Source organism: Panthera pardus, unplaced genomic scaffold (genome assembly GCF_024362965.1).
Source record: "Panthera pardus isolate Hobbes unplaced genomic scaffold, ASM2436296v1 HiC_scaffold_27, whole genome shotgun sequence".
Lineage (NCBI taxonomy): Eukaryota > Metazoa > Chordata > Mammalia > Carnivora > Felidae > Panthera > Panthera pardus.
Genome location: NW_026526843.1, coordinates 2995206 through 3009700, shown reverse-complemented (window position 1 = coordinate 3009700; position 14495 = coordinate 2995206). Strand labels below are relative to the sequence as shown.

At 37.5% G+C, this 14495-nt stretch overlaps 1 protein-coding gene and 1 long non-coding RNA gene across 2 annotated transcripts in view; both read left to right on the top strand.

Annotated features, from left to right (window-relative positions):
• Positions 1 to 14495, top strand: part of LOC109253709 (fibrous sheath-interacting protein 2-like) — a 72229-nt gene that overhangs the window by 20545 nt on the left and 37189 nt on the right.
• LOC128773804 (uncharacterized) lies at positions 313 to 9798 on the top strand. Its single transcript, XR_008418195.1, has 3 exons — positions 313 to 375; positions 4600 to 4636; positions 9001 to 9798. It is a non-coding gene; the product is annotated as an uncharacterized LOC128773804 (long non-coding RNA).

Sequence of the window (14495 nt, the reverse complement as noted above, 5' to 3'; positions counted from 1 at the left end):
TCCCAGCTTTCTAAAATCATGTCCCCTATAGTTTGTTTAAAAACCACACATAATATTTTTATCTGTTCAATTGATTACCTTCCATGCTGATCAGTGCACTCCTCAGTTAATTTCAGAATACCAATGAATTCTACAAACCTGTAAATTCTGTAATATATAAACCAAATAAAACTTGCATTTTTATTATAAATGGACTTTTAACATTGTTTTCCTAAATTTCTGTATTTTAAATGTGAGAAATAGCTGACGTTCAAATTCTTTTAAAACCCCCTTGATGAATTTCATTGTTTTTTTTTTTCTTGTGGCATATATAGGTGAAATATGCTGATTTTAATGAAGAAAGGGCCAAGAAATCAAGCATTAGCTCTAAGTCAGGTAAACATTAGCAACAGTTATTAAGTAAGTCCTAAAATCTATTAACCTATTCATTCAACTAACATTTATTGAGCTTCTGCTATATGATAAGCATTGTGCTAATTATTACATACATACAAAGTAGAAACTATACAAAGTAGAAAAGCCATGGTCCCTCTCCTGGATTTTACAGTTTAGTGGGGAACACTTATGCCAATAATCACAACCCATTACGATAAGTGTAATAATGGAGGTATGTACATAGTTCAGTGGAAGCATAGGGAAGCCAGGGAAACTTTTATAAAAGCCACAGTTGGGCTGAGACATGAAGGATAAGAAAAATTTTCTAAGCAGACAAATAGAAGGAGAACCTTCCAGGAAAAGGGAATACATTTACTAACATACAGACATTAGAGCCTAGTATATTTTTGGAAATAGAAATTTTCTCAGAATTGCTTTATCTAAAAGTTCAAGTTAGAGAATTTCAGGAAATGAAGCTTGACTGGTAGATAAGGGTGAGATCATTGTCTCTGGTAGGCCAGGCAAAGAAATCTACCTTTTATCCTGTTATCCAAGTGCAACTATTGAAGAATATTGGCAGGGTCATAATATAATCAGAATTTGCCTTTTCTAAAAAGGGGGAAAAGAGGGGCGCCTGGGTGGTGGCTCAGTTGGTTGAGCGTCCGACTCTTGATTTCAGCTCAGGTCATGATCCCAGAGTTGTGGGATTGAGCCCTGCATGTGGAGCCTGCTCAAGATTCTCTCTCTCTCTCCCTTTCCCTCCCTCTTTCTGACCCTCTCCTCCACTCACATACTCTCTTAGATAGATAGATAGATAGATAGATAGATAGATAGATAAAGGGATAAAAGAATTAGAGGTGAAAGGACTAGAGGAAATGAGACAATAAAAATAATAGCATTTACTATATGCCAGTTACTATGCTAAATTTGTTATATCCTCTCATTTAGTCCTCCCACCAATTTAATGAGGACAGAAACATTTTTATCTACCATTTTACATATAAGTAAACTAAGTCTCAGAGTGTTAAACTATATTGCCCAAGGTTTCACAGTGTATGTGAAAGGTCTGTCTTACTCAACCAATTCTAGCCACAATGCCATACTGTCTCTTACTACAATTCAAGAGACTATTACAATAGTCCAGGCTAGAAATGAGTCCTGAACAAGGTCAGTGGCAGTGAGGATGAAGAGCTGGGTACATATTTGACTCAAACTAAGGAGGTTGAATGGATGAGATTTGGTTACTGATTGAATACAGGAGATGAAGGAGTTGAAGACAACTCCCAGATTTCTAGACTGGGCAACTAAATGAGTAGTGAATAGTGGTGCCATTCAGTAGACAGGCAGTACAGAAGGATGAACAAGTTTGGAGGAGAAAAAAATTAGTTCAACTTTTTTAGGTAGATTATACTTTCTCCTTTTAATTCCCTCTTTGATTTGAGAGTTATCCATGTTTCTTAATTATCAAGAAATTAATATTTTGGGCCACAGTTCTTTTAATTAAATTCAGAGAATATAGCCTATAAATCTTGTAACAGGTTGAAGTTGTTACGGTTTTCTTTGTGGCCAAATATGTGATTGCTATTTGAAAGTGCTCCATGGACATACCAAAAAAATGTGTATTCTGTATTTGCAGGATGTAAGGCTCTAAATGAATATTAAATTACATTTATTGATTGTATGTCTTTACTAATTTTTTTGTCTACTAGACTTTTTTTTTCTTATTGTCTACTAGATGTGTCCAGCCATTAAAGAGGTGTTTTGAAGCTCTACACTATAATTGTATTTTTATCAAATTCCCGTTGCATTTCTAATATGTTTCACATAGGCTCTTCAGGACATTTAATCCACCATATTCATAGAAACCATAGAAGACTTGCTTATTTTTTGTAACAGTCACATTAGTTATCTATTGCTAAGTTTAAAAATCACCCCAAAGCTCAGTGGCTTAAAAAAACAATCAATATTATCCTACAGTTTCTGTGGTTAAGAATACAGGAACAACTTAGCTGTGTGGTTCTGACTCAGGGTCTCTCATAAGGTTATGATCAAGATGTCATCCAGGGCTGTTGCAGTCATTTAAAGGCTTGACTGGAACTGGAGGATTCACTTCCAAGATGGCTCACTCACATAGCTGTTGTCAGGAGGTCTCAGTGCCTCACCTTGTGGGCCTCTCCATAGGGCTTCTAGAATATCATGATATGGCATCTGGCTTCCCCCAGAGTGGGTGATCCAAGATAGAGGGGCTGAAACCACAGTATATTTTATAACCTAGTTTCAGTAAGTTATACACCATCATTTCTTTTTTTTTTTTTTTTTTTTTTTTAATATATGAAATTTACTGTCAAATTGGTTTCCATACAACACCCAGTGCTCATCCCAAAAGGTGCCCTCCTCAATACCCATCACCCACCCTGCCCTCCCTCCCACCCCCCATCAACCCTCAGTTTGTTCTCAGTTTTTAACAGTCTCTAATGCTTTGGCTCTCTCCCACTCTAACCTCTTTTTTTTTTTTTTTTTTCCTTCCCCTCCCCCATGGGTTTCTGTTATGTTTCTCAGGATCCACATAAGAGTGAAACCATATGGTATCTGTCTTTCTCTGTATGGCTTATTTCACTTAGCATCACACTCTCCAGTTCCATCCATGTTGCTACAAAAGGCCATATTTCATTTTTTCTCATTGCCACGTAGTATTCCATTGTGTATATAAACCACAATTTCTTTATCCATTCATCAGTTGATGGACATTTAGGCTCTTTCCATAATTTGGCTATTGTTGAGAGTGCCGCTATAAACCTTGGGGTACAGTACACCATCATTTCTACCCTGTAGTGTTCATTAGAACCAAGTCACTAAGTCCAATGTACACTCAAGGGGAAGAGAGTTAATCTCCACTTTTTGGAGGGAGTATTAACAAGGAACTTATAGACATACTTTAAAACTACCACAACAGGGGCGCCTGGGTAGCTTATTTGGTTAAGCATCTGACTCTTGGTTTTGGCTCAGGTCATGATCTCACAGTGAGATGGAGCCCCATATTGGGCTCTGCACTAACAGCATGGAGCCTTCTTGGGATTCTTTCTCACTCTCCCTCTCTCTCTCTCTCTGCCGCTCCCCTGCTCACACTCTCTTACTCTCTAAATAAATAAATAAATAAATAAATACATAAATATTTTTAAAAATAAAGGGACTACAACAGTATTATCTTCACACTTAATTTTTCAGGTTTATGCACTATTAATTCTAGCTCCTTCCTTTCCAAAACTGTACACAAGCAAAAACATACTCATATACAAAGAAACTCAAGAAGGCACATAGAATTTTAAGTAAACCTTTTAAAACAGATCATTGGAATTTACTGGTTATTCACAATACACTTTATATTTATTAGGAGAAAGATAAATAGTAATTCACCTTGACTTTGAACTGGCTCTAATTGGTAATACTACTTTCTATTAATCAGAGCCTTGCTTGTCTAAGACTATTCAGTCATGTATGCATATAAGTGACATACACCATTCCAGTATTCCTATGAATATATTCTACATGAAGACTTGCTTTAGGTATAATTATTCAGAAATATTTTCTAAATTCCACTTTTGCAATTTTGCTAGATGTCATGCAAAGACAGTATTTGAGTGGAAAGAGATTATGACTGTTAGACTAATAAACAAACATTGATCCAACATCTATGTTAAAGAATTGATTCAATAAATAAGTATTATTGAGTGTTTACTATATGCCAGGCACTGTAAACCATAGCATAGTAAGTCCTATAAGAGAAGGAAGTATAGGGTGCTTCAGGAGCATTGAAGGAGGATGCCTGTCTATCTAGGCAGATTTCAAGGAAGGCTCTCTGAAAGAGGTGACACAAGCTGAGTGAATCCTAAAAGATGAAGAATTTAAGAGAGGGATACTAGAGTTATAAAGGAAATAGGGCACAGGCAAAGGGAATTGCATGTTGTTCAGTGTCTCTGGAGCAAAGAGTACATGTGCAATGGTGACCAGAGATGAGGCTGGTGAGGTAGGCAATCGCCCCAAATCTTAAAGTATATTTTATGCCTTCCTGGGAGTTGATGGAGGGTTTAAACACAGCAGTGACAGCAGGGAATAAAGACATATTAGTACATGTTTATTACCATTTTACAATCTACACCATTACTTGTGAAAGATACCAACAAGTAATAATTTTCTTTCTCTCTCTCTCTGAAAATTCACCTGTAGCTCAAGGAGTCTTTGCTTCTCATGATTCACCAATTAAGTAAGTATCTAATAAAACTTAATAAAGTAATGTGTTATTTTAAATTAACACTTTAATAATTACACAGGAGTGCTGCTTGAGGGCGGATGTTCCCCATGGACACCTCAGTTATTGCAGTTCTGCCTGCATTCATTTTTTGCGACCTCTTGGGACTAAGCTAAAATTGTAAAGTTGGCAAAGTTATGTATGTTCTTTTACCTTCTCTCTAGTCACACTTTTGTTCTATGTTCCCCTAACACACAGGGTCTTCATTCCCCTTTCAGGTAATACTACCTCTTCTTTCCAGGTAGCTTTCCAGGATCTAGATCTATTCTTTTCCCCTCTCCACATTCAAACATACATTACTCGTGCCTTTTGAGGTTATTGGTTTTCTAATGACGATGAATTAGTTTGTCATATAGTATTAATGACTTAATCTGTCACCCCATCTTTAGGATATTTGTACTGTAACCTAAAGTAATGAATCTCTAATGAGGCAAAATTAAGGACAGTGGAGAAAGGTGTTTCTTTGGGGGCCTAGGTGCCTTTCAGCCCTCCAACCTTGTGGCCACCTATTCTGCTAAAGTGCTGTTCCCCTCAAACTTGAATATTTTGTGCATATAAAATAACTCCTGATGGAACACAAATATCCAACACCATCATGTTTTAAACACTCAAACCAAATGAGGTCCAGGATAGGTTTTATAAATTCCAAATTCTGATGAAAATGGTTGGGTAAGGTGAAGCAGCGTGTGGTGGTAAATGGTGTTGACATTCAGAGCAAGCTTCCTAGAAAAAGGATTTTGAGCTTAGGAGTGATGAAGTCAGTTTGTCTGATTTACTGAGTACTCATAAGATGTAAAGATGCTGAAGGAAGGAAACTGACTAGCCCACTGTTAGGACAGTTTAAAGAAATAAAGGTGAGGAATAGTGATTATGTAGTTTTAGAAAGTATTCATCCCTGTTCTCATCTTCCTCCTGCCATCCACTATACTAGACTACAGAACTACAGAATCACATGAGTCTTTTCAAAAGCAAATGCTCTGGGTACCCTTTTGCTAAAAATCTTAGCTCGGCTAAAGGGAAGAAGTTTGCTCATGACCTGGAGCTTCTTCCCCATTCTTCTCAAATAGACGGTGTTAAAATACTTTTAGCTATCCCTAGGACAATTCCAGGCCAGAGCACACCAAAACATAGCTAATGACACCATCTGGTCTGGCTCTGCCCATTGCACCCATGTCACATTCCCTTACCTTACAGAGAGGAACACAGGTTCAGGGGCTTGAGCTTAGTCCTCTTTGATGCATCTCATTGCTTCACAAAGCTCAATGCATCAACAGATGCATCACATCTGTTCCACCACTTACCTCTCTCCCTTCTCTTCCTCTCAAATCCTCATTTCTCTGTTTTTCCTAATGCTTAACCAAGGGCCATACACAGGAGCCTTAGAATAGAATTAGAAACCAAAGAAATCAGGACAAGAGGAGGGCAATGTGATAAGATCGTGGTGAGGTAGACAGTTGTAATAATTAAGCTTTGCATTTAGATATTGAGCATGTTCTTATGATTGGGATGGAAGGTGACAGGGAAACACAGTAAAGAAGGCAGTGAGTCTTTCACCCTGAAGATTATGCTCAGAAGTCTGTATTTCATTCACTGAATGACAGTCTAATGGCTTTCAGGAGGACTGTGATATTATCAAGTCAGTAACTCTGCTGAACAACTGTGACAGCAGCATGTAGGACAAATAGAAGACACTTAAATCGGTGCCCATTACTGAAGTCCATTAATGATTTGTGGCCTGCACAATGGCCTTCCTTTTGGAGTAGAGACAAGTATGCATCCAAAACATGTTAAATGGGAATTTATGTGCCAAACTTTCTTGGGAGCCTACTATGTTCAGAGTATAGTTCTGGGTATTGGGATACAACGATAAATAAAGCACTACCTCTGACCTCAGTTGTTCTTTACAAAACATCAGGACAAAAGACAGGGAGACTTGAGGAATGCCAGAGAGTGAACTGAGGGAAGGGCAGTGGATAAAATGTCAGGAAAAGGGAAGGCCACCCATGGAACCACCCAGTTTTGGCTTTCAGATTAAACCACTGATGTTAGGATACAGAAGTGATGCTTTTAATTCCCACTTAGCCACTGGAATGAGTAAATGGATTTGGCAATAGAATGGACTGTGCATGTGGATGATCAAGAGGTGTAAGCCATCACCTCAAAGCTATGAGTCTGAGATATAAACAGAAGACCACCAATTAGATTAAAAATTAGGTATTCAGAGGACTAGGCAGACTAAATTTTAGGTTTGTCACATTAATCCTCAAGGGGTGGCTGGCCAACCACGTGAAGATATCTTTAAGTTATCTTCTGGACTAAAGCGAGGTTGTACAGAGGAGAAGATCAGAAGCAGAGAGGTATATTTATAGCTTTGTGAAATGGCAAGTTAAACGGTGAAAAAGTGTGCCTTCTCTTTGGGGCTTCTGAAATAATGGTCATTAAATATCGCTGCCCTCTTTATTTAAGAAGTAGAAAGTGAGCAGTACAAATGACCTAAACTTTAGACACTTTAATGGCATCAATCTATCAGGGAAAACCACCGAAGACTAGGGAAAAGTAGATGAAATATCATGTCACTCCTGAAATTGTGATGGAACTTTCCAATATGACAGCAGGTTCATTTGCATGCTTCTGTTCATTTGACACCAGTGAGAATCTGATAATTCATTGCAGATTGTAGATTGCATCTGATATTACAACTATTTTTTAGTGGCCTTCTACGAGGCTTCCTCATTTATCTGGTTAGTTTTGTTCTCAGATATTTGCCATTTCCTCTTATCTAAATGCATGCCTTTGGGACAGAAAGCCTGTGGGGACAGAGAGCAACAAATACGCAGGACTCACTGGGTTCCACTTGCTGTATATGGTGTGAGGCAGAGAAAGCAGAAAAGAGTCTGGATGCATTAGGTTGCAGAGGACCTACAAGAAGGAAATTGTGCTGGAGGTGGCCTAAGAAACTGAGTATCGGAAAAATAAATGAAGCCAAAGGATAGGAACTGTGTCACTGACATCCACATTCATGTTCTAGTTCCATATTGCAAAACGCTCCAAGTCTGAGGATGGGCTATTGCTACCTACCCCTAGCTGAGACCTATAAGTTTTTCTTTTCCCACCAGGAGTCAGGTTGTAATTTCAGAGACTGGCTGTATTTCTCAAAATTGAATTGTAGGCCTTGGAGAAAAAAGTAATTTTGATAACATAAGGGCAGGCCAAGTAAAAATGTAGAGGTCCTTTAAGGAGGTCAGGAAGAAGAGAGGCAAATGATCCATGTAGGCAGGAAAATATAATATAAATCAAAATTACAGTCTTAGGCCTTGTTTTTTTAAACTTTTTTAGTATTCTATAGTTTATATGATTGTGTGGTTCTCTTGCTACAATTTAGTAAAATATATTTTTGGTTCCATGTAGTAGGTGATAATAACGAATTCTGCTGAAAACATAGAATAGATTGCAACAACATGGATGGACCTAGAAAGTATAATTCCAAGTGAAAGAAGGCAGTAAGAGATAGATAAAAACCATATGATTTAACTCATGTAGAATTTAAGAATCAAAACAAATGAGCAAAGGGAAAAAAGGCAAACCAAGAAACAGACTCTTAACTAGAGAGAACAAACTGATGTTACCAGAAGAGAGATGAAACAGGTGATGGGGATTAAGGAGTGTGCTTGTTGTGGTGAGCACAGGGTGATTAAAATAAAAACTTTAAAAAAAGAGAAAAAAGCACAGGATAGAATATTATGATACTTAGAAAAGGGCTACATCTAATTTGGTATTGCATGTGATCAGAAACCCATTATTTTAATCCATCATTATCAATAATCATCCATCGGTCTTTTTCTACTGTAGTGTGAAGGGGAGGAGACTAGGAGTTTTGAGGAGGTGGGCAGAAAGTGAATTATCTGGAAGCTCTGATCAAGCAGAGCAGGCAGAAAGGACTAGCCCACCCCCTCTCTCTCCAACCCCATACTCTTCCCAACTCACTATGAAACAAACTTGGCTAAGGTGGTTCATGAGTAGTAACTTCAGACAGATGTTAGTTTATGCAGCAGCTGTTTATTATTCTACTGTTTATGCAGCAATTATTCTGCTCCAGAGTAATGGAGCATGTCCTATACCCACAGGCCAATATCTAAGTAGGAGGCTAAATAGGGGGATTAGACAAAAAATAAAGCTTACTCTTTTTTGTGAGTTGCTATGGAGAAAAAAAAATCTCCAAGTACAAAGGAGAAAATCTGATTCACTGATTAGGAATTGGGGGGAAAGTTACATAAATTATAAATCAGAAGTAATAAAATCAATCTGTCTTTATTTTTCAGACAACAAAACTATCATAACTGCCGTCAAGGAAAAGTATGTACAATGAAATTCACTGATAAAGCAACATGTTAAGGATATTTTGTAATATGAGATTAGAGAAAAATCTGTGAATCAGACAATGAGCAAAATCATCTGTTGACGTTAGTCAGTTTCCCTCTTTGTCTTCTTCTCTTCCTTGACTTTCACTCTCAGTTAATCTTGAGTTTTGCAGGGGTCCAAAGTTACTGTTATTGGCCCTTTGGGCAGAGGGGCTCAGGAGGATATATTGAAGGAGCATTAGGAGCTTTAGTCACCAGGTGAAAAGCATCAAATACCACAAACCCACTCCATAACGGGAAGCCATTAAGGGAAATGTCTTTGCATACTATTAAGATCTGGCTTAGGGCTGAGCATCCTGTCCCTTGGGCATGTGAACCAGGATGCCTAGATCTGTCTCTTAATTTTCCTAGGAGTAAGGAAAATCTTAGGGTCGTACTCCATCAAAAGAAATACCTGGTCACTTGAGAACTGCAACTTGGACCAGGCCAAGATCAGAGGGTGAATTTGATGAGCCCCAACTCTAGGGCTAGACAGAGGAATCGTGAACATGAGAGAGGTTCAGGGGAGTAGCACACACACACTTTTCACACATACACCTGCTCAATTCAGAAAACAAGCAACAAACACAAAGACATAGACATACTGGCACCAAAAGGGTATTTCTTGGTTTAATAGTATAGTGAGAATAAGGTGAAAATCAGATTCTATTTATCACAGTTCACTTCATTATAAGAATGCCCCTATTTTATATACCAAGATTGGAAATGCCTCTTCTCTGCTACCTTATGAGTAATAATGTAGGACGTCTGTACATTTTCTCTGGTATTAAGAAAATAATATATATTGAAATTCTTGGCTCATATGTATTGGAACAGATTTGGACCAATTTAGATCAAGAAGGTAAGTAACTTACCTGTTAATGGTTAGATTTAGAAGTGTTTTATTTCAGCCATGTTTATGTAAAACAAGTGTTTTTCAACCATATGTTATCATCCCAGACTATGTTTTTCAAACTCAATAGCCATTTTCTAGTGCAAGCAGTAGGTGACAAAGAACGCATTAAGAGAACTAGATAGCGGTGATGTTTGCACGGCATTATGAGTGTGCTTAATGCCACTGAACTGTACACTTTAAAATGGTAAAATGGTACATTTTATGTTATGTGTACTTTATCACAATAAAAAAGCATTAAAATATTTGGGAATTGGGGTGGAAAAACTGGCTTTTCCCTGTAGTGGCTTTCATCTCTAACGGATCATGAGAGATATGCTACCTACAACAAGGTGCTAACTTTTCATTGAATGTTGGCCTAAACCTGAACAATCTGGAAGGTAACTTTGGAGGTAATTGGGAGGCAACAACCACATTATAGGGAATCTGGTGCCCAAATGCCAGGATATCAAACAATGCATAGCCAGAATGCCAGGCATCCAGCCTTTGCTGCCGCTGACTTTTATGCACAGCTTTGAAAAATAAGAGTTTCTGTGGAATGTATGCATTCTTGGTCTAGATGTCTTGAGGGTAACAATAACTTCAAAGCAAATACTATTTTATTATAGGCAGGAGGATTTTTATGTTCCCAAAATATATCTTCAATAAGTAGAAGTACCTAAACAAATAGAGTTTTTCAGGTGCAATTTGCATCTGGCCCCAGTCCACTCTTAGGTGTGACAGTGAGTACAATTAACCATTGAGGAAAATGTCATTCAGTTCTGGTCCTTGGGTTCTACTTCAGCTCATACTGAAGGACCCCCAACTTCCTCCTACTGCTCAGCCTTCTGGCCCTTTGAGTCTCAGGTGTATCTCAGCCTTTTGGACCTAAATGAATGTGTGTCCTTACTTCTGAGCCATCCTCTGTCTCCCTATCCAAGACAGTTTGCACTGAGAATTCTTTTGTTGCACCCAAACCCTGTTCACTTCCCCTAAATCATCAGTACTAATAGTTGACCATTAATTAAGCCTTAACAAGTAGCTGTAGTCATCAGCATATATAAAAGCACAGTGAACTTTCAGAGGAAGGCAACAACAGGCAGGCCACAGAGCCCACAGGCTGACCACTCCACTGTGGTGCTTTTTCACTATTGCCTCATAGCTGAATAGATGCCTACATAAAAAGAGGCTACCTCTGCAAAGGCATATAAATGTTTTGGAGGCAAATTTGTTTTCTGAAATAGTTTGTTAGAGGTAATCTGGTTTGTATTTTTAACAATTATTTCATGGATCATAAACACAGTCTGTCTTTTTGCCAGAGCATTGGTTTTCTATGAGTTTAGACACCCACCTGGCTATTTTTAAATTTATGTATTTAAATTCAAGTTACTTAACATACAGTGTTGTACTATTTTCAGAAGTAGGAACCAGTGACTCATCACTTCCGTATAACACCCAGTGCTCATACCAGCAAGTGCCCTCCTTAATGCCCATTACCCACTTAGCCCATACCCCCACCCGCCTCCCCTCTAGCCACCCTTTTTTTTTCTCTGAATTTAAGACTCTCTTATGGTTTGCCTCCCTCTCTATTTTATTTTTCCTTCCCTTCCCTTATGTTTAGCTGTTTTGATTCTTAAATTCCACATGAGTGAAATCATAATGATATTTGTCTTTTTCTGACTGACTTATTTCACTTAGCATAATACACTCTAGTTCCAACTCATAAATATGGAGAACAAACTGAGAGTTACGGGAGGGATTGTGGGAGGGGGATTGGGCTAAATGGGTAAGGGGCACTAAGGAATCTATTCCTGAAATCATTGTTGCACTATATGCTAACTAATTTGGATGTAAATTTTTAAAAATAAAAAATAAAATTAAAAAAATAGTAGTAAAAATAAAATAAAATAAAATAAAATAAAATAATACACTCTAGTTCCATCCATGTTGTTGCAAATCGCAAGATTTCATTCTTTTTGATCACCAAGTAGAATTCCATTGTATATATATACCACATCTCCTTTATCCATTCATCAGTCGATAGACATTTGGGTTCTTTCCATAATTTGGTTATTGTTAATAGCACTGCTATAAACATTGGGGTGCTTGTGCCCCTTCGAATCAGCATTTTTGTATACTTTAGATAAATACCTAGTAGTGCAACTGCTGTGTTGTACCTGTATTTTTAATTCTTTGAGGAATATCCCTACTGTTTTCCAGAGTGGCTGCACCAGTTTGCATTCCCACCAGCAGTGCAAAAGGGTTCCCCTTTCTCCATATCCTTGCCAACAGCTGTTGTTGCCTGAGTTGTTAATGTTAGCCATTCTGACAGGTGTGAGGTGGTATCTCATTGTCATTTTGATTTGTATTTCTCTGATGATGAGTTATGTTGAGCATATTTTCATGTATCTGTTAGCCATCTGGATGACTTCTTTGGAAGAGTGTCTATTCATAGCTTCTGCCCATTTCTTCACTGGATTATTTGTGTTTTTGGGTGTTGAGTTTGATAAGTTCTTTATAGATTTTGGATACTAACCCTTTCTCTGATATGTCATTTGCAAATGTCTTTTCCCATTCTATAAGTTGCCTTTTAGTTTTGTTGATTGTTTCCTTCACTGTGCAGAAGCTTGTAATCTTGATGAGGTTCCAATAGTTCATTTTTTCTTTTATTTCCCTTGCCTCCAGAGACATGTCTAGTAAGATGTTGCTGTGGCCAAAATCAAAGAGGTTGCTGTCTGTTTTCTCCTCTAGGATTTTGATGGCTTCCTGTCTTACATTTAGGCCTTTTATCCATTTTGAGTTTATTTTTGTGTATGGTGTAAGAAAGTGGTCCAGGTTCATTTTTCTGCGTGTCGCTGTCCAGCTTTCCCAGCACCATTTTCTGAAGAGACTTTTTTCCCATTGGATACTCTTTTCTGTTTTGTTGAAGATTAGTTGGCCATACAATTGTGGGTCTGTTTCTGGGTTCTTTATTCTGTTCCATTGATCTGTGTGTCTGTTTTTGTGCCAGTACCATACTGTCTTGATGACTACAGCTTTATAATACAGCTTGAAGTCTGGAATTGTGATGCCTCTAGCTTTGGTTTTCTTTGTCAACATTACTTTGGCTATTCCGGGTCTTTTCTGGTTCCATACAAATTTTAGGATTGTTTGTTCTAGCTTTGTGAAGAATGCTGGTGTTATTTTGATAGGGATTGCATTAAATCTGTAGATTGCTTTGGGTAGTATAGACATTTTAACAACATTTGTTCTAATCCATGAGCATGGTATATTTTTCCATTTCTTTGTGTCTTCTTCAATTTCTTTCATAAGCTTTCTGTAGTTTTCAACATACAAATCTTTTACATCTTTGCTTAGGTTTATTCCTAGGTATCTTATGGGTTTTCATGCAATTGTAAATGGAATAGATTCCTTGATTTCTCTTTCAGCTGCTTCATTATTGGTGTATAGAAATGCAACCAATTTCTGTACATTGATTTTATATCCTGCGACTGAATTCACATATCACTTCTAGAAGTATTTTGGTGGAGTCTTTCAGGTTTTCCATGTAGAGCATCATGTCATCTGTGAAAAGTGAAAGTTTGAAAGTTTGAAAGTTTGACTTCTTCTTTGCCAATTTGTATGCCTTTTATTTCTTTTTATTGTCTGATTGCTGAGGCTAGGACATCCAGTACTATGTGGAACAACAGTGGTGATAGTGAACATTCATGTCGTGTTCCTGACCTTAGGGGAAAAGCTCTCAGTTTTTCCCCATTGAGGATGATATTAGCTATGGGTCTTTCATATATGGCTTTTATAATGTTAAGGTATGTTACTTCTATCCCTACGTTCTTGAGGGTATTTATCAAGAAAGGATGCTGTATTTTTTTCAAATGCTTTTTCTGCATTTATGAAAAGGATCATATGGTTCTTATCCTTTCTTCTATTAATGTGGTTTATCACATTGATTGATTTGCAAATATTGGACCAGCCCTGCAGCCCAGGAATAAAGCCCACTTGATCATGATGAATAATCCTTTTAATGTACTATTGAATTTGCTAGTATCTTGTTAAGAATTTTTGCATCCAGGTTCATTAGGGATATTGGCCTGTAATTCTCCTTTTAGGTGGGGTCTTTGTCTGGTTTTAGAATCAAGGTAATGTGGCCTCATAGGATGAGCTTGGAAGCTTTCCTTACATTTCTGTTTTTTGGAACAGTTTTGAGAAGAATAGGTATTAACTCTTCTTTGTCTGGTAGAATTCCCCTTGTTTGTTGGGAGGAAATACAAGGCCTCTTATTTGTTGGGAGATTTTTGATAACTGATTCGATTTCTATGCCAGTTATGGGCCTGTTCAAATTTTCTATTTCTTCCTGTTTCAGTTTTGGTAGTGTGTGAGTTTCTAGGAATTTGTCCATTTCTTCAAGATAGCCCAATATGTTGGCATATAATTTGTCATAGTATTCTCTTATTATTGTTTTTATTTCTGTGTATTTGCTTGTGATCTCTCCTCTTTAATTCATGATTTATCTATTTGGGTTCTCTCT